An 18,635-nucleotide genomic window follows, 5' to 3' on the forward strand; every position below is an offset into this window, starting at 1 on the left:
AATAACAAAACTGCATAAGCCGCAAGTTATATTTTTTTTTCTTTTGCTGCGCTTTTTCTAAACCGTGGTGCCGCATTCTTCCGTGCGTTTTGTGTGTGTTCGCTGTGCGTACGTTTTGCGAGAATGAGAGCAAACATGCTTTAGTCTTGAGTAATGCAGCAGCAGCTTCTACCATGGCAGCAGCAGCAAAAAACGTTTTATTGTTGTTCTCTTGGGTGCTGGTCAGTCGCTTACGCACAAAAACTGTTCTTAAAAGTTATTTCTTTATGTTTATAATAAGTAGTAGACTGATTCTATATCCTGTATATCTTTTGTTTACTGTCCTTAGCAGAGGGAGGAAAAGTACGCCATTCGCATTTGTATTGTTTGTATCCGCATGATATGCGCGCGTACTTTGTAGTTTGCGACAGCTTCAGGTTGTGGATAATTGCAGGGCAAATTAGGCTATGTTTTTGCGCAGATTATATCGTATTAGCGCAGTGAACGGACTCGAAAACTCTTGGCCCTGCGTCCTGCCGCCTCGTACGTACTACGTTTGATTTCGTGCTATCGTTTGTCTCAGATTGGGAAGCGATATCGCTTCGCTGTGGTACATACGTCTGCGTGGCGACATCGCGGTGAGTACAATTTCTTTTTTATTAACATCCAATAGTCGTAATGCTTCCTCATGTCTGAGTATGCTGTTCTTGCAGTCAAGTACATTATGTGAAAGGCAAGTTCACATTACTCTAAGGTATTGTGTTGCTGGTGCTCGTATGTCGTGACAGGCTGACCAAAACACCTACGGGCAGCATTTGAGTCCGGCTGGTATTTTTATTCAATCTTTGCAACAATTCTTACCTTATACATAAATGTATCTGCAATCTAAATTTCCATTAATGTGTGCCGGTGCTGGATACGCTTTTGAAGTACATACGACCAGTTGCGAATGCAGTATGATGCCATAATTAAATTTATATTACATTTATTCAGCATGTTTGGCATGCTATGCACGTCCGTGTTCTTAAATATGGCTCAGGGCACATCTCCACACGGCAGAAACACTGTATTAAGTTGTGTCAACCTAGAAGTTATCCAGTGACATCTCATTTCATATGCGAAGCAGTGTACACTTGCTTTTTGCATTAGTTTTGCATGTGATTGATGAGGCTGCTTTGTGTGTCAGCCAGCCCAGTAGACATTTCATTGTCAGTGAATGCTCAGCATCAAATTTGAACTTAACCAGCTTTGCATTACTGATGCATTAGGGCACTCATGCACAGCAAGCAGCTGTGTCTGCTTGTTGAATCTGAAGTACATCTACTTCCCTTGTATTCCTGTGTATCATCTCGCAGTCACTGCAGTCTTACAACAGCTGCTTGAAAAGGTGGCCTTACACTGGGAATGAAGATGTGTTTCGTGCCTTTTTTAAAGTTTATCCTAGTTGAATTTCTTGACTAAAAACAATATAGCACCAATGGCAATCACTGGCATGACTTTTGTGACCAAAATAACCTAAACAGCTAACAACATGGAAGCGCATGATTTCCTGTCTTTTGTATTTTTCCTGACTATTGATTCATTATTTTTTTTTTTTCAGGAAGCCTCACTAATACTTCAAAACAAAATGTTTTGAAGTATTAGTGAGGCTTATGCTACTTTTGAGGCTTATTTATGCTACTGCAAACAAGAAATTTCTGGTGTCACTTGAGCAAAACATGCTTCATTTTTGCGGTACTTCTTGTGACTACCTAAATATGTTACGTTTTTATTTCTTAACCAAATGTGCATGTATTAATCACCACAATTCAGGCCACATATGGCATGTTGCATGTTAGGTGACAAATACAGTCCACTTGTTGGTGTATGATTATGCGCACATAATTATACATTTCTTTAGTTTTGGTTATTCAGTCAAGAAAATGTCACAGCTACTGATTCATGTACTTCATAAAGTATAGTGATGCTTCATCATAGAACTTAATGCACCTGAAATGAGCTACTTTTTCTTATTTGGTCATCAACTTCTGGAAGAAAACATTTTGCACTTATGGAGGAATGTTTTTTCTGCTTCTGTAAACTTTGACATTGCTGCAATGAAGCTGTGCAAGTCCCAAACGAGGGAACTTAGTGCTCAGGGAATGCTCAGGGAATAAATAGCTAATAACACATACTTATTTTTTTGTGTGTGTGAGTATATTATATTACAGTTCCCAAGTAATATCAACCTGCATCGGTGACTGTCGTCATAACTTTTGCTGCCTTCCTAGTGGAGCCTACTAGTGTATGTTTGGGCAGCTTCCTTGATTCTTGTGTTGTCCTAAATCAGCTTCTTTGGCTAATTTGGATGGAATGAACTGCGCATTCTATAGGTAATTGTAGACGATACATTTGAAAACTTCTTATACGGCTTAACTGGATGTCAAGGATGCTTATTACCATAAAACTTCTCAGTCAGACCAGTGACAACTTATAGACATCTGTTCATTTTCAGGCAGAGCTTAAATTTTCTTGTTTTTGCAGCGCTGAACATGTTATACAAGAGTCCAATCAAACCTGGTTGCTGCTCGAAAACCTGCCTCCCTGAAAATGAAACTTGCCACAGGTAAAATCTGAACGTAACACAGAAATTTGCTGATGTGTTATTCTGATTTCAAAGCAGTTGCTCCAGTTAATTGTCAGTATGTTGAAGGCGTATTTGAAACCTTATTATTCAATGTGCCATCACTTCAATTTAAGTCCGTCAAGTGTCTGCTCGAAGCAAGCCTTCAAGACACAGGTACTAATTTGACTTCTCATTTGTGCTGTCAACACATCAGATGCCATCTCACAGCTGTGGTACCTGGCACTATCACTTTTTTAAAATTTCAAATGGTAGCCATTTCTCTGGAAAATAAAAGCAGCAGCCTTAGTATGTACAGCTAGAAGGAATATGAGAAGGAACACGGGAGCGCGTGGCCTCCCCGCTTTGCAAAGCGCTGCCAACAACACGTGATAAGAATCAGTGCTAAAGGTGCATGCAAAGTCAGCTTGGTCGACTGCTCTTTCCGAGCATGCCTCTTGTGTCACCCATTATCATCTTCTTTTGGAAGCAGCACTTTGCAAAATGAGAAAGCCGCGCGGTCCCGTGTACCCTCTTATATTGCTTTTAGCTGTACGGGGAAATTTTCCATATGCAGTTGGTAATGCATGCAGCACATGACTGAAATGAAGCAACCAAACATTTCTTCTGTTTGGTAAAAACTTGAATTGTATAAACTACCATTCAGAGCCTATTTTGAACTTTGAGAGAAACATTTTTTGTAATGCTCCAGAATAAGTCCTCGTGGTTACTTGTTTGAATTGTTGAAAACGAAAGGAATAATGAAATGGTGTACAAGGAAACAATCATTTTTTAAGAAAAATTGCGTAAGACCTTTGTTTTCTAAATCCAGTATTTAGTTGCATAATAAATGCACGCCTTACCTTTGCTGCCAGAAGGTACGTACAAATTTTCTTCCCTCGTGTAATGAGTACACTCCATTTTTGGGAGCATGCTGTTTGAGGCTTATGATAGCGAATCCTTGTAGGGGCCCTTTTTTGAAAGCTACGCAAAACCCATCAGCTCCTTTTTTCTGTGCTTTTCTTGCTTTTTTGGGTTTGCTGAAGCACCTAAATCTATGCAGGCCTTAACCCCTACCTTCATTAGCCCATTTTATATTTGACAGCCAATCATTATTAAATCTGGGCATTTCTTGAGCTGCCCTGTGTCTGCACATCCATTTTTGCATGCATGTCGGTCAGCACAGAGATGGAAGGGAAGACATGCAGGTTTCCTGAGCGTGTTTTGAAAGCCATTGAGGCTCCCCGAGGCTAAAATGTTAAATACCCCTCCATGCGCAGTACTGTGAGGTATTACTATTTTTCGAAGGCAGAGATTACATCACTTTATGTGGTGAACAGACAAAAACGTCGGCCAGGAACCTTATAATCAATAGAAACCAGGACTGGCTGCAGAGTATTCCTCTGTTTCATCTGCAATACCATGGTTTGTAGCGACTTGTGACTAGGCTTTGCTCTGAATTTAGTGAGCTTTGCTAGAGTGCAGCTTCGTTGCACTTTCTTTGGACAGCGTTTTGGGCCGCTACACGAGTTATACGTGCAGCCTTATTTAGATTAGAGTTGTTGACTGTCCTGTCAAGCACGTAAACTATTCTGAAGGCTGCATTTTGGTTTGTTTAGAATATGAGTTGTAAAGCGGATGTACTGATTTCACCAGCCTGCTTTCTGTTCCATTTTACTGCCTCCTAATTTTGCTGCATGTTTTCCTCTGCCTGAATATACTCAATGCTCTGATTTGCAGTCATTGTGCCATAGTATATATATAGTTTTTTTTATTTTTACCTACCCTGTCCTTTCTCCCTATCGCTCACCTTTTTGACTTTGTCTACCACTTCCTCACTATCCCTTCATTTCCGCCGCCTCAGTTCAGGTGCTTCAGATATCAGATAGCAGATACTGGGGCTGCAAGCACCTTTTCCTTCCTTTTGAATCTATAATAAAAATAACCACATACTACTACTTGCAGTGATTTTCTGGGAGAAAAAATTGTGTTTATTGAACATGCAAATACAGTATCTAAAGAACAGCACAAACTTGGTCATTAGATAAGTTCTTTTTATTTTGATTTATTTCACCCTTTTTTCTTCCTTCTTTGGATTGGCTTATGCACCATAATGTGCCGTATTATCTCTTCATCAGTGGCTGAACGCCAGCGCTGGTTGTTCGTAACATTGCACTAAAACATTACAAAGACCAGTATAGAGAAAATGACAAAGTCTAAATGACGTTGTTATATTGCACTGGCCAAGAAATCGAAAAGTCCTAAATATGGTTTAGGTCACGGTTTAAGCTGATTAAAACCACTTCCAGAGCTTTAATTCATAGCAACAGTTGAACAAGAATACTTGGTTTATGTGCTGATGCAGATACACTATGTTTTCGTTGTGCATAAAGTTGCAAAGGGACTTTGTCGCATACTTTACCAGCTATTACAATTGAGATGTTTAAATTTGCAGAATGTAAGACTTTTTATACTCCGTTATGTTTGAGGAGGTTTAATTTGACATTGCAGGTAGTGTAAACCTGTGCAGAGTTTTCTGCTAGAACTGTGAAATTCAGCACTTAGTCCGGCTTTACCTTGTTCTTTGCATACAGTTGTGAAGTTCATCCTTTATTTTTTCAATTTTTTCTTCTTATTCTGGTTAGCGGGCCTCAAAGCAAAGAACATAAGTGCAATGTCAGCCTTTGAACTGTTTCATGTAAACGTGCACAGCACAGGCTGAAGGAGAAAGTGAGAGGAATATGTCACTTCAAGAGTATGTAGACTGCCTGTGACTCAGGCCACATAGATTGCCAGGGAATCAGAAAGTGCATCTCTCAATACACCCATTGGCAAAAACACTTTCATTCTGTCTTCATCTGCACAGGCGAATTTATCTGTTAGATCAGCCTTGGGGTCTAGTGTCTGCTGCACATTTATCAAAGCTGGGTCATTCCATTGCAGATGTCCCAGGCATGGCACTCGACCGTCTCCGATTTCTTAAAAAAATTCATAGTAATTGTGGCTATAGAGAATAGTATTCAGCCTGATTATTTCTGCTGAAAAAACTTCTTGATTGTTTACGTGTTCTTGAAATATGTGGCTTGGCACAAATATGAGTGTTAGGAAATTCTTTGAAAAACATATTTAGCATGCAACTAAATTTGCCGTTTTTCCTACATTTTCGCACACTTGTTTGCGCTTCAGCAGAATTCACACATGAGAACTATGTTTTCTGCAAATTTTATATTTATTTTGATATTTACAGAATGCCACTATTTTGCTAGTTTATTTCAAAAGCAGCACTTTTTTTCATGGTTATTCAATAAAATTTTGAAATTGGCAAAGTGAAGTACTATACAGGGAAAAAAATAAATTTGGGCCATGAGCTGTACTCCTGCTTGCTGAACAAAATAACAAAAATGCAAAAGACACCAATCTTCTTCAATTTTGACTGCAATCTGCATGCACTAGTGGCTCACGCTAAAAATATTGAACATGACTCTGTTGATAGTGCAATGTATTGTCTTCTAGCTCATGCAGTTTCCTCAAAACAGTTTTATCTCAAGGAATAAAAGATTTGTTGAAATTGAGCAGCCTCTGCAGAGGGCATGACTCCGCACTGGCAATTCAATGCATATCTACTCGGGGCATGATACTGCAGTTTGATTAGTCACCTGTCCAAAGCGCCGTCTCACCTGACATGGCAAGGAAAATTTTGAAGTGATAGCTTTAAAGGCCTCGTTCTACAGAAAGCCCAATGTTGTCAGCACTGTGAGCAAGAAATCATGAGAATGGCTGTGGCAGGGGGTATTTGGCAGGTGGCATGACCAGGCAATGGTTGGCTGCCGAGTTGTGTGACATCACTGGACCACATGACCTGTCTGGAGCTGCCAGCTAGGGCTTGTTCTTTGAGATGAGAGGGTGAGATGGGAATCGAACCCACCAGGACGTTGTCTGTGTAAGACATGGTAGTCCTTGGCCACAGCCACATTCATACGGCTTTTTAAACCTGGTCTTTGTATCTGTCAGGTGGCTTTTCACATGATGGGACATCTTATGATCGCATTGTAAGGAACATATGTGAGATAACAGAAGCACAAATTAGGAGATTAGTGATTAAGTGAGTAGTGGAGTCATAATCTTAAAGGCAGTGCTTAAGTGCTCCCACTCTCCCTTTGTTCTTCATTGCATTGCTTTTACTTAGAAGCATGATTCTTGAAAATAGAACTGGGATGTTGGAATGGAGGTTCAAGACATGAATCAAGAAAGGTGCAGGAAATACCTCCAGAGTCCCTAGGGTGCTTCCAGCATTGCAACTTGGGGATGTGTAGCTAGGGGTGTTTTTTTTTTTTTTTTATATTTTTTATCCTTATATTCTGGGATGTTGGAATGGAGGTTCAAGACATGAATCAAGAAAGGTGCAGGAAATACCTCCAGAGTCCCTAGGGTGCTTCCAGCATTGCAACCTGGGGATGTGTAGCTAGGGGTGTTTTTTTTTTTTTTATATTTTTTATCCTTATATTTTTATCTCTCGGCCTGATCCAGAACTTTGCGATCCCTTGCTAAAAAGGGGAATAGCCGAATCAACATCAGCATTGGATTATTTGGTTGAAACCAGAAAAAGAAATAGTATAAGAGAACGCTAAAACAGGTTTTCTAAATTTGGTTTTAACTGGAAAGGTAGTGTTTGAGCAAATTTATTAAGTATGCTAAACAGAGGTTCGGTGAGCTCGGAGTACCTTTGGGATATGTGTCTTTGGATTAAGTTGGCTCTTTTTGCCTCCTTGTGAGCCATTTTGTGCTAACTTTAGTGCATTTCAAAGCTCTGTTCTAGCTAGAAATAGCAAAAATCGAAATTCTACACACCCACATGGGCAACAACGGTCTAGAATGGCCGACGAGTTGAAGCTTGTACGCTGCTCGCTCTGCTGCAGTTTTTGTGTTTTTCGAAAGCTCGCTTCCTCCGCGAACTGATTTCATTGTAGCCAGTGTTCTTGTGTTCAGGAACAGCTGGGCTGCATACTGAAACCTCAGTTGTTCCCATATGTTCAATAGGCAAAAATGGCAGTTGTCTTTAAAGGAACAGAACACTGCACTTTCATTGTCCAGTTTTTTTTGTTGCAATGAAAATCTTTCGGTCTCAAATGGTCGATTCTGTAGCAGTTTTGTTAGAAACAGCGTAGAAAAATTTTGTCAAGAACTTTTTGATCAGTGCATGTGCCCAATTTCCTGCAGACTGATGTTGAAAACCATGAGCACTGACGGCGATGATGATTGCGCGTCGACAAAGGTAGTGTAATAATCTCACCCAGCAGACACCAATTAGACACATTTGGTACAGAGCATCCATTTTAGTTTCCACACCCAAAGTTGTTACAGGACAGGAAGGTATACCTTCTTGGTGAAAGTTTTAGTGGGCTGCGGTCATTGCTTCACCTAAGAAACACTGGTGCCATTGAGTGAAAAGAGCCAAATGTACATCATAGGTGATACAAAAGGAGGGAAGTTTTTAGTGACAGGCGCACTGGAGAGAGCGCAAAATATAAGTTTAAGGGGGGACACTCTTCAATGAATAGAGAACAATGCATACTTAAGAAATATAGTGACATTTTGCCAAGAAATGGTCACCTGGGCTAATGCAGTGATAATGACAATGTTTCGCTGCAAGAGGTAACTTTAGTCATTTTTATGCAATTTTCAGTGCGAGATTAAAAACAAACATTACCCTGAAATTTCAACCAACACCCCAGGGAAAGCTTATTTTCAGTTTCAGCTCACTCTTGAGCTATTACACATGCTTGCCTCTATGTTCCCATACTTTTGTTTCCGTTTTCTAGGGTCTCAGCAACAAGCAAAGCACCAGCACGCAAGAGGCTGTTTCTCGAGAACTTCAACAAGTTGCAAGCTCTTTCAGCAGTATTGACTGTAGTTTGAGCACCGAGCTTTCAGCTCACTTTTGAGCTGTTACACATGCTTGCCTCTACATTCCCATACTTTCGTTTCCATTTGATAGGGTCTCAGCAACAAGCAAAGCACCAGCACGCAAGAGGCCATTTCTCCAGAACTTCAACAAGTTGCAAGCTCTTTCAGCAGTATTGACTGTAGTTTGAGCACCTATCTTTCAGAGAACGGCTCCTAGAGCAGATTGTCAATTTTGATGGCAGACTAGGTCATGCTTCACCATCTTCTACAAAACATGCCACAAAACATGGCAGCCTTAAACCTCAAAAAAGTTTCAAAACGCAAAATTCGTAGGCTGGGTTATGAACAGAGGAGGACTGAGCTGAAAGCAAAGATTTTTAGTAGTGATTTAGTAATGTCATGAAAATGACATGCCTTAGAAATGGACTTCAGCCCATAATATATATTAGTTGTTTGAAACCTTGGCTTCTTTTGTCAGTATAGGGCAGCAAAATGTGAAGATAGCGCATGACAGTGTGTGTTAATAGAGGTAGTAAAAAAACAATAGAAGTTGACAAGGTCTTCTTGAAGAGCCATAGAAATAAGTACGAGAACTGCTTTTCCAATAAGGAGGTAGCAGTGCTGTATTAGCTGGTGCATGGTTTTTAATTAAACTTTTCCTGTCGTTGCATACTTGCACACTCTTCTTGTAGAGTACCGAGCTTCAGAGCTGCAACAGCATTTGCGTAGCACTGCTTGCACTTGCGCCAGCTTCCCTTGCAATGACTCTGCAGAAGCTTCAGTGCTGCGGCACAGTGGAAGAAACGTCGTCACAGCACAGGCCTGCTCTCCCTGTTGTCGTTCCAACTGAGCTCAAGGTGCAAATTTTCCACGCCACTGTTGTTGCTGACGACCAGGAGAAGCTATCATAAGCCTGCAAGATCTCTTATCTTTGCACGAGCATCAGGTCTTTGTGATGAGCCACAGAGATTTTCTGGAACCACAGCTTGGAGCTGTTCGTTTTTCCCGCTCGGCCTCCAGAGATAAGATTTGTGTGACACTAGAGAAAGTGCTTCCTGGTGGGGAGGGCAAGAACGCTTTGAAAACATGGACTTTGCTCGAGGCACTGATCTGCCATTCAGCCTCTCATGGTGTTGTTTTGCCCTCTGTCACTCAAGTCTGTTTATGAGGCTGTTTATGCCTTCGAAATTGACTCTTGTGGTGTGTGCTGCCTCTGTGTATGTACAGAGGCAGTGTGAGATACTTACGGGGTGAGTTGTCATGTTGAGTAAGGACTGCAGATGCAGTGAAGTAGTTAGCAATACAAGTAGTTGTCATGTGTTTCTTGCCTTTTTTTATGCGTTGTTATGGTTCGGTGGCCTTCTTTTCTTTTTAAACATTTTTGCCAGTGTGCCTTTCAATGCCAAAAAAAGAAAAGAATATGTGGATTGGGTGCCACTGATGACATTTTGTGTGAAACATGCAATTTCCAACATTAGATTGAGTGAATTTTGAAGGAGTGCCTTTGGAGCAGGCACCCTTCAGCTGAAGAATATGGATGGGATGGAGTGCTTTTGGCAGTCATTCAAAAGTAATGAATCGCTGTTTACCAGCAGTCCTCAAAATGAGTCAGCAGTTATATCTTGCCAGTACTTGCCTATGGGCAAAAACATCGAGGCTAATAAAATAACTTGAAATTAAGTTGAAGATATTGCAGCAAGCCTTGTGAAGGGAAGTTGTATTTTTCAATGTTAGCGACAGGAATAGGGCAGTATGGGTAAAGTGAACAAATGATTTGGTTTGGTTTCGTTTGTTGGGTTTAATGTCCCAAAGTGACTCAGGCTATGAGAGGCACCTAGTGGAGGACTCCAGAAATTTCGACCACCTGGGGTTCTTTACCGTGCACTGACATCGCACAGCACACGGGCCCCTTTCTTTTCGCCTCCATCGAAAAGTGGGATCGAGTTAATGATATCGTAATTGAAACGAACAGCTGGGTATGGGCTGGGTGTGTGATGCAATGGCAAGACAGTCAGTAGTTCCTTGTTGAAACGGAATGGGCTTCAAGTAGAGACAATGTAATGGGCAGCATAACTGGGTGCACAGATGAGATTAGAAAGTTTATATTGACAGTGGTTCTTCAGTGGGTGTAGTTAGGCTGCTGGTAATTATAGTGACCTTTTCATCAGAAGCATTTCAAGGCATCTCTAATGTAAAAAGATGGAATGCTTGGCAGCATTGGTATGATCTTTCAGCACCTTACAAATTCAGTAGTGCCACTTTGAGTGGTGTGCATCTACATCTAGCACAATGTAGTTCATTCGCAGTGTTTGTTGTGCCTGCTATTCTGCTATTCGAAATAAGCTAGTCTTGGGACGTGGCAGAGGACTACGTTTTCATAAAGTAATAGTGCAATTTTAATGTAATGGTGTTCCACAGGAAGTCTAACATTGTTGGTGTTGTGAGTGAAAAGTCGCATGCATGGCGGTGCGAGGGGGTAGTTGCGAGTGACATTACTGGGAGCTGACTGGTTGGCAGTTTGTGCAACGTCATGAGACCACATAACATAGCACAAGTTGCCTATTTAGGTTGCTCTTTTCAGATGGGAATTGAACGTGCCAAGACCTTTAGATGCCGATTCAAATATGCTACATCCTAGGCCACGCAGGCTGTTTTGTACAGCTGGGTTAAAGCAGGGCTTCATATCTATGTCGGGTGGTCTTTCACATAATGTTGTAGCTTACAACTATATGCTAATGAGATGCATAAGGTAATAAAGGCACAAATTGAAGGATAGGTGATTAAGTGCGTAGCAAAGTGCATGTTGTATGTAAATGAGGATCCACAAAGGATGCGGCTGGTACAAAAGCTTTCAATTTAAATAAAGCAGCAGTTGCAAACTTATTAACACATGATAGTGCTGCAAGTGTCTGTGATGGTTATAGCAAAAACTGTAAACTTCTGTATGCTGCTTTGTTTTTGCACCAGGGTAAAAAGGTGCAATTATGACTGCCAAGTTGGAGAAGTCAGGGGCATCATCTGCAGTCCATAATGTTTACTTTTGCAGTAAAATCTTATTATCTCTGCGTTCAAGGGACCAGAAAAAATGTTTGGATTAACTGAAAGTGTGGATGATCTAGTGACCCTGAAAAAGCTGCTAAAAATTGTTTCCATCACAGCTGTACTATGGGTGTTTGTATTTGAGATGAAACCCAAGTCAGAACGATGATTTTTTGTTTCGTAAGGTGGTTTACTTCGCGCACTGTTGTGAATGTTGAATTGTTTTAGAACTGTAAAGACCACTGCTACCCTTTTCACACAAACACCCCCACCGCATTTAAGGAGGCTTCAGTGCAGAGACTATGAACAGTTCACAACAGTTTCTGCCACGTCCAGCATACTGGAAAAACCATATGCATATGGAAGGAAAATATGTGTAGGCCTAAGAAAAGCATGACGTCGTTGCTTTTCACTATTTCTCTATATGCTATTGAATTAGCATGCTCGGGCAGTGTTAATTTTTTATTACTAGTTGCTTGCTTGTTTAAAGTAGGCCTACTCATATAATTGCAAACTGCCTAAATACTGAGACGGTGTTCGCAAATATTTATTACTTGATTAAACATTCTTGACTCTGCTTCTTCTCGCTCTGCCAATTTCCACATTCATCCACTTCAAAGCACGTTGAGGCATTTTTTTTTTTTTTCATTGGTGCTCCTTTAGTCTAAGGAAACTTTCATGCATTTGTCTTGTCTCTAAAGAGCATGCAAATGTATTCATTATGTAGGTCATTCATCTTTATTGGCTTTCCACTGAAAACGAGGGGGAGGAGGTGGCAGTTGGGGAGGGTGCCTCGGCTACCACACCGGGTACATCTGACTCTAGTGACACCACTGGGAAGGAGCATGTGGATGCAAATAAGAGAAACAAGCATATAGGCATAAGGAAGAGTGTGACACTGTCCCAAGTAAGAATAAACGACCAGTTACTTGCTAAGCAGCATCCGAAACAGCACGTCTGGCCGATGCCCGGCCCAATAGCAGCCATAGGAAGGCGTGAAGTAAGTGAAACCAAAACTATGTGACTGAAGCTATATTTCAGAAATGAGGAACTTCTATTCATAGAGGAAAAAAGTTTCTTCATGCTTCCAATAGTCGTCGTGCCGACCATAACCCGCACCGGGTGTGTGGGCATTACTGTTTCATGCAGTTCAGGTTCGGGGATGTTTATTTGTGTGATTGCACACTTTGCAGGTCATACCTCTCTTGTCCAAAATAACCAGTTTGGGTCCTCTCATGTCAGAATCAACGGGTATCTGATGCTGTAGACTTGTATGGGTGTTGTCCAAAACTGCGCTCCTAGTTCAAGTTTAGAATTTCTGAAATAATGAGAACAACTTAACAAGATTTTAGTGTATTTTATTGCATCACAAAATACATTTACAGTAGGACTGACATAGCATGAAAATTATATTTTAATCAAAATTTCTCTTTCAACAGGTTGGCTCATACTTCGAAACCTGCAAGACCGGCGAAAGAGATGCGAATAAATATGCATTGAAAACAGGATTGGCATAGTTTTGCAGTTGCAGTTAGTGTTTTTGTCATAATGTAAGAGTATCTACAGGTTTTTGCTTCATGACATTTACGAACCATATGGGCTGTGAAGAATTCTTTTTAATTTGTATCTATGCACATGTACAGTCATAATTTTTAGCACTTTAGTATCTGGATTTTTACTTCAGGAAACAAGGTTTACAGTCCTTTGGAACACTCAAATGAAAAAAATTAGAACATTTAAGCTTCACCTTAAGAGTAGACATGATAGAGCAGCTTAAGTGTCCACCCTATTATCTCCAACTGCTTTCTACGGCAGTGGCTTTGCGGTGGATTGAGCTGTATATTCTGTCATGCGTTAAATGTTTTGATTTTGATGCACATTTATATGTGTTTTTTTTTTTTTTATGTATCTTGAGCATAAATGCGCACACGCTTCACGCTTCTGCTACTAAGGCGGGGAGGGGGGGGGGTGAACCTTCAATAGCACCTCCCTTCCCCCAATTTTGTCAAATTTTTGAACTGTTTTTAAGTGAATTTATACCAACCTAAAGCTGGCTATTATTGCTGATTGCTGAGCCCGAGGGCGCGGGTTCGATCCTGGCCCAACAGCTGCATATTGATGGGAGTGAAACGCAAGGTGCTCGTATTCCTGTTATGTCAGAGAATCCCAGGTGGTCAAAATTTCCAAAGCCCTCCACTATGGCGTCCCTCATAGCAATGTCACTTTGGGACGTTAACCCCATATATACCGTCCTTGTTGCGTAGCTGAGTGTCATGCATCACACTTATAGCAAACTCACTGACAAAAGTTCATCTTTTATTACAGTAGAACCCCTTTATAGTAAAGTCACTAGGACCGACAAAAATCTTTATTATATCGGTTGTTGGTGATGACATGGTCCTAAGTATGCTGTACTGTCCTATCGTGTCTTCGTGCCATTTCCTTTTTTCATTTATAAGAATTGTTTACCGAGTTTTATTTAATCTGGAAACCAAAGCCTTGTATGACCATGACATCATCTTTGGCTGTTTTTGGCTTAGGCAATAGAAGAGAAACGCGCGTGGTAGTCAAGCGCTGCAAAACCGCGCACGCCGCGCCTCCACTTCTATCCACCGCTGCCTCGTGCTTTGTGCTGCACAGTGCTGTGAATGTTCGGCCGTTTCTTCCCTCCCGTATTTCTCGCTGAATTTTTACTTTCCTCTATTTTCTGTTTAGACCGCGCCGCCTTTTCGTGTTTTTGGACAGCTTCACTTTTTTTCCTACGCGCTGCATGCTTTCCCTCACGGCTTCAAGGCCTACTTAAAGTTGGCTTTTCCTGAGTACTGCTAAGCCTAGTGGTAAAGCCATTTAAGAAAAACTCGTCTTTTTCTTTCTCTGAAAAAAAAAAAAATGTTTCGCGATTCTAGGTAACACGCGTGCGGCGATGCAATTTCGTGGGAAGTCGTCGCCGCGGCCAGACGCACTTTTCTATAACCGGTTTTTGTCAGAAATGTATTTACCATAAAGGGTAAAAATGTACAGTCGTCTATGGAAGATGAGCTGGGACTTCAGTTTACCTTTACTATATCCGAGTATACTATAGTGGGGTTTTACTAGTCATGTTCTTTCATAAGTTGTACATTATGTACTTATACAAATGGTATTGTGAAGTGACCAAAGTGCTGTGCTGCTCATACATGGCCATTTAATGTCAGGAGGATGGTATAGTATTTTTGCCTCAAATTTCTAATAGTTTCAAATTCATAGTGTGTATTTGGCAGGTACTGTACCAGCATCAACGGTTTACTGTCAGTTATTGCTGTCTATGTTGGCACACACGTTACCTTCAAACTATATTTAAATAGGTTACATTGTGTTATGGGTACAAGTCAGCATCAGGCTTACTTACTATTAATCATGTTTTTTTTTTGTTTTTTGTTTTTTTGGAACCTCACTCAAAACTGTTACATTTATTCAAGTAATAACTAGAGAGATGGGAGGGCATATGTAAAGGTGCTAAAATGTGTTTAGGAAATGCACAATAACTACAGTCCTTCAGAGAGAATGTGATAAAATCTGAACTAAGAAAGAAGAGTATCATGCAGGGAGACACAATATTTCTAGTGCTTTTAACCATGTGCTTACAGGGGTTGTTCGGTTATCAGAACTTAGAATGGTTTGGGTAAAAGTTAATGAAAAATGCCTTAGTAATCTGGGATTTGCTGGTGGCATTGCCTCTACTTAATCCAGGGAATGAACTGCAAGAAGTCATCAAGGACCTAGAGGGGCAAAGCTGAAGAATGGGTCTGAAAATTAAGGAGCAGAAAACTTAAGTGCTGTTCAGCAGTCTTGGAAGAGAACAGCAGTTTATGACAGGCAAGAACGCACTGCAAGTGGTAAGAGAATACATTTACTTAAAAAGCAGGCAATGACCACACATTGAGGCCATGAGAGTGAAATGGCCAGGAGGATAAAAGTGGGGTGGAGCACATTTGGCAGGCATTTGCAGCAGTTTACCACTATTGTATCTTATAAGCGTGCACAAGCTTGTTGGCTTGAAACCTGGAGACTAATTAAAATGGCTAAAATTGCTGATCTATGGAAAGGAAATTATAGGTGTAATGACAAAAAACAGGAAGAGAGCACAGGGGTTCAGGGATTTAATGTGATCCAGTGGTATTATAAGTAAAATCCGGAGGAAGAATTAAGGATGGCAGCATATGTTATATGAAAAGTAGGCAGCTCTTAGGGTAACAAGGGGGATTCTAAAATAAGGCAAATGAAGAAATGGGTGGTATAGGGTGAGGTGGAGAGATGAGGTCAAGAAGTTCACAGTAAAGTGGTGGTCATAATAAGCATAGAACAATGTTAAATAAAAGTCAAAAGAGAGACCTTTTTCTCTAGCAAACACAGTCAGTTTGATGATAATGATGAGATTGGTGTGTGCCTTACCTCTGAGTTATATTCAGAATGTTTGTAAAGAAACTGAATTAGTTTACACCGGTTTTTTACTATTTCATGTTAGCATCAAATAGGTCCCAGGTCACCCTTTTTCAGCGCAATAAAAATTGAAATGAACACAAGATGAGCATACACTCATGGTCAGTGTTCACCGTGGGTGTGTGTATTCCTCATCTTGTGTTGCATCTTTCAATGCTCTTAAAATATCTACTCAGACTACAGCATCCAACTAGCCAGTCTTTCTGTCTGAACAAATGTGCTTTCTAGTACATTAGTCCCTATGATTGCTTTCTTCCAACCTTCCTTCCATGCATGTTTACTCCTCACTCTGCCTTGCACCAAACATCTGAAGGACTGAAAATGCATTCAAGCTACAGCAACAAAATAGCCAATCTTTTTGCCTAAAAGCGTGATTTCTGAAAGCCATGTTCTGCGTTTTCTTAAGCACTTGTCGTGCATATTATATTTCCCTCACTTCGTGACTTGATGCTTAAGCTGAAAATTTGTACTCAATCTAGAGCTGTTAACTAGACCATCTTTGTGCTGATGCAGGTATGTTTAATAGTACACTGGTCTTAGTGCTTCCTTCTTCACAGTTCCTCCCTAAGTTCCCGTCCTTTCACAGAGGAGAAAATCCTCGGCCCATGGCCACAGAAGGCGTCTAACGGCAAAGCCTTCAAAGCACTTATGTGTTTTATGAGAGACACAAACTTGATTGAGAAACTGTTACTGTGCTCCTCGCCGCCTTACCTTTCCTATCATTCTCTTCTATCTTTCTCCTTTAAACTCCTCATTCCGCTTCCCCAGTGCAGGGTAGCAAACCGGAAGCTTTCCTGGTTAACCTCTCTTCCTTCTCTCTCTTTCTCTCTCTCTCTCCCTAAGAACTGTGTACCTCACTTTGTTTTGTGTCTTAATTTCCATTGTGCTGAAAGTATGTTCTCAGGCTAATATGTATACCTTGTTAAAATAAACTGTTAAGACACAACCCTGTTTTTTCTTTGCTCATCATGAGAAGAATTGCATGAATTTATTGGCTTAACTGTTACATGCATAAACCAAGTATGTGCTTGTGCTACAGCATTGTAAGTTGACTATATCTTCAAATTAGTGCCAATTCTTGTGAAAGCTACTTGGTCCTTAAAAAGGAGTTTTCTTTTAATGCACTGGTGTATTACTGCTGGCTTTTTTGCCTATATTTTCTTGCTAGGTAGCACTGGAATGTTATTGCAGTTTAATTAGTTTGCTTCATTTCAACATAGTGCTGTTATGCTGTTTCCTTTAAGCATTTTGGAAACATGACAAGTTTGATAGTGACATTTTTTTAAGCATTCAGAGATCAGTTAAAGAACAAAACCTCAACATTAAATGAAACGGGAAGGAGCAGACCAGGGGAGACGGTACAGGATCAGACCTGGTTGTTGTGAAAACATGCAGTTTCAGTCAACACTTGTGTACCAGAGAGCTTAAGGCAGCTTTAGTCCTAATATAAAAACTAGCTATTGCGTGAAACTCGTATGCACGCCTTCAGATTGATACTGTAGCCTCATTATTACATACTTATCCATGAAAGGTGTTCCACATAGGCGTGCGCAGAGGGAGGTCGACAGCCCCCATAATCCCCTGAAGTGTGCCGTCTGCTCTATACCTTTACTTTGTCGGACCTGTGTTGTCCTTTTTTGTTTGGAAGTGCAGTTTTGGCCGTGCAGGTTTTTTGATACTGGCGATCGAGGACACGTGTTTTGCGTTCTAAGAACTGCATACTTACCGCTTTACCCTCGGAAAGTCGGGGACTTAAGCAACCACTGTGAAAAGCTCATTGTATTGTCATTTTCAATTCTGCATTCATGGTGAAAGTTGTTTTGTTTTTTTAAGCATCCAATATTTTGTATATGTTGCAAATTCATCACATTGGAATAAATGTTTTTAACAGTTCCTCATCTTTGTGCTGCGTTTTGGTGGGAGGGGCTGGTTAGAAAGCATTGCCTAGCGCAGAACCTTGCGCGCGCCTATCCTGAATTGCATCACTCCAACTACCTCCCTCTCCTCCTTCGGCACCTCCGCCTGCTATAACGGCTCCCGTAGTTGACCCCCGAACGCTCCATTATGGTGGGGCATCTACCTAATTTACCCTTTCTCCAGTGGAATCGTCGCGGCTTCTGGGGCAAGCGAGCACCTTTCCAGTTACTCGTTCTCATCCTCACCCCCTCTTCAAATCATCCACATTCAGGATACGGTCATTAATGCATCACTTCCTAGTTCTAAGGCGAGTCTTGCTTCGCTCATGGTGAAAATCTTGCTTGAGATATGTCCGCGGGATAACAGCGGGGTTCTGTCTGACATTTAAGAAAAAAAAAAGTCATCCTCCACCGGGAGATCGAACTCCTATACTCTTCCGAGCAGCAACATACTGCGACTCGCCGGGCAGTGAGAAACATCTTGTTTCTTGTGTAGCGTTCCTGCCATCTCTATGGCAACGCAGGGACTCGACGACGATGCTTTCATCCCGCTCTCCAAGGGGAGCGTGCCGCACGATAACCTGCCGCGAGCTATGAAAACTAAATACCGCAACGAGCGCGCGCCATCGTCGCCGAGTGGAGCTATACCCCGACAATCTGCCACCCTTATTTGGACACCCGTGCATGCGGGCCTTCCCGGCAATGGGGAGGCTCAC

The 18,635-nt window shown here is 41.2% G+C and overlaps 1 long non-coding RNA gene across 2 annotated transcripts; it reads left to right on the plus strand.

Annotated features, from left to right (window-relative positions):
- The first annotated feature begins 159 nt into the window (after nt 1-159).
- On the plus strand, nt 160-15,245 carry LOC146199304 (uncharacterized). 2 transcript variants are annotated; one of them, XR_014705063.1, is made up of 3 exons: nt 160-617; nt 2,503-2,584; nt 12,964-15,245. It is a non-coding gene; the product is annotated as an uncharacterized LOC146199304 (long non-coding RNA). The 2 variants fall into 2 exon arrangements; XR_014705062.1 differs by lacking the exon at nt 12,964-15,245 and adding an exon at nt 8,401-12,169.
- The last annotated feature ends 3,390 nt before the right edge of the window (nt 15,246-18,635 follow it).

This window comes from Amblyomma maculatum, chromosome 2 (genome assembly GCF_055883805.1).
Source record: "Amblyomma maculatum isolate TAMU_Amacu chromosome 2, ASM5588380v1, whole genome shotgun sequence".
Lineage (NCBI taxonomy): Eukaryota > Metazoa > Arthropoda > Arachnida > Ixodida > Ixodidae > Amblyomma > Amblyomma maculatum.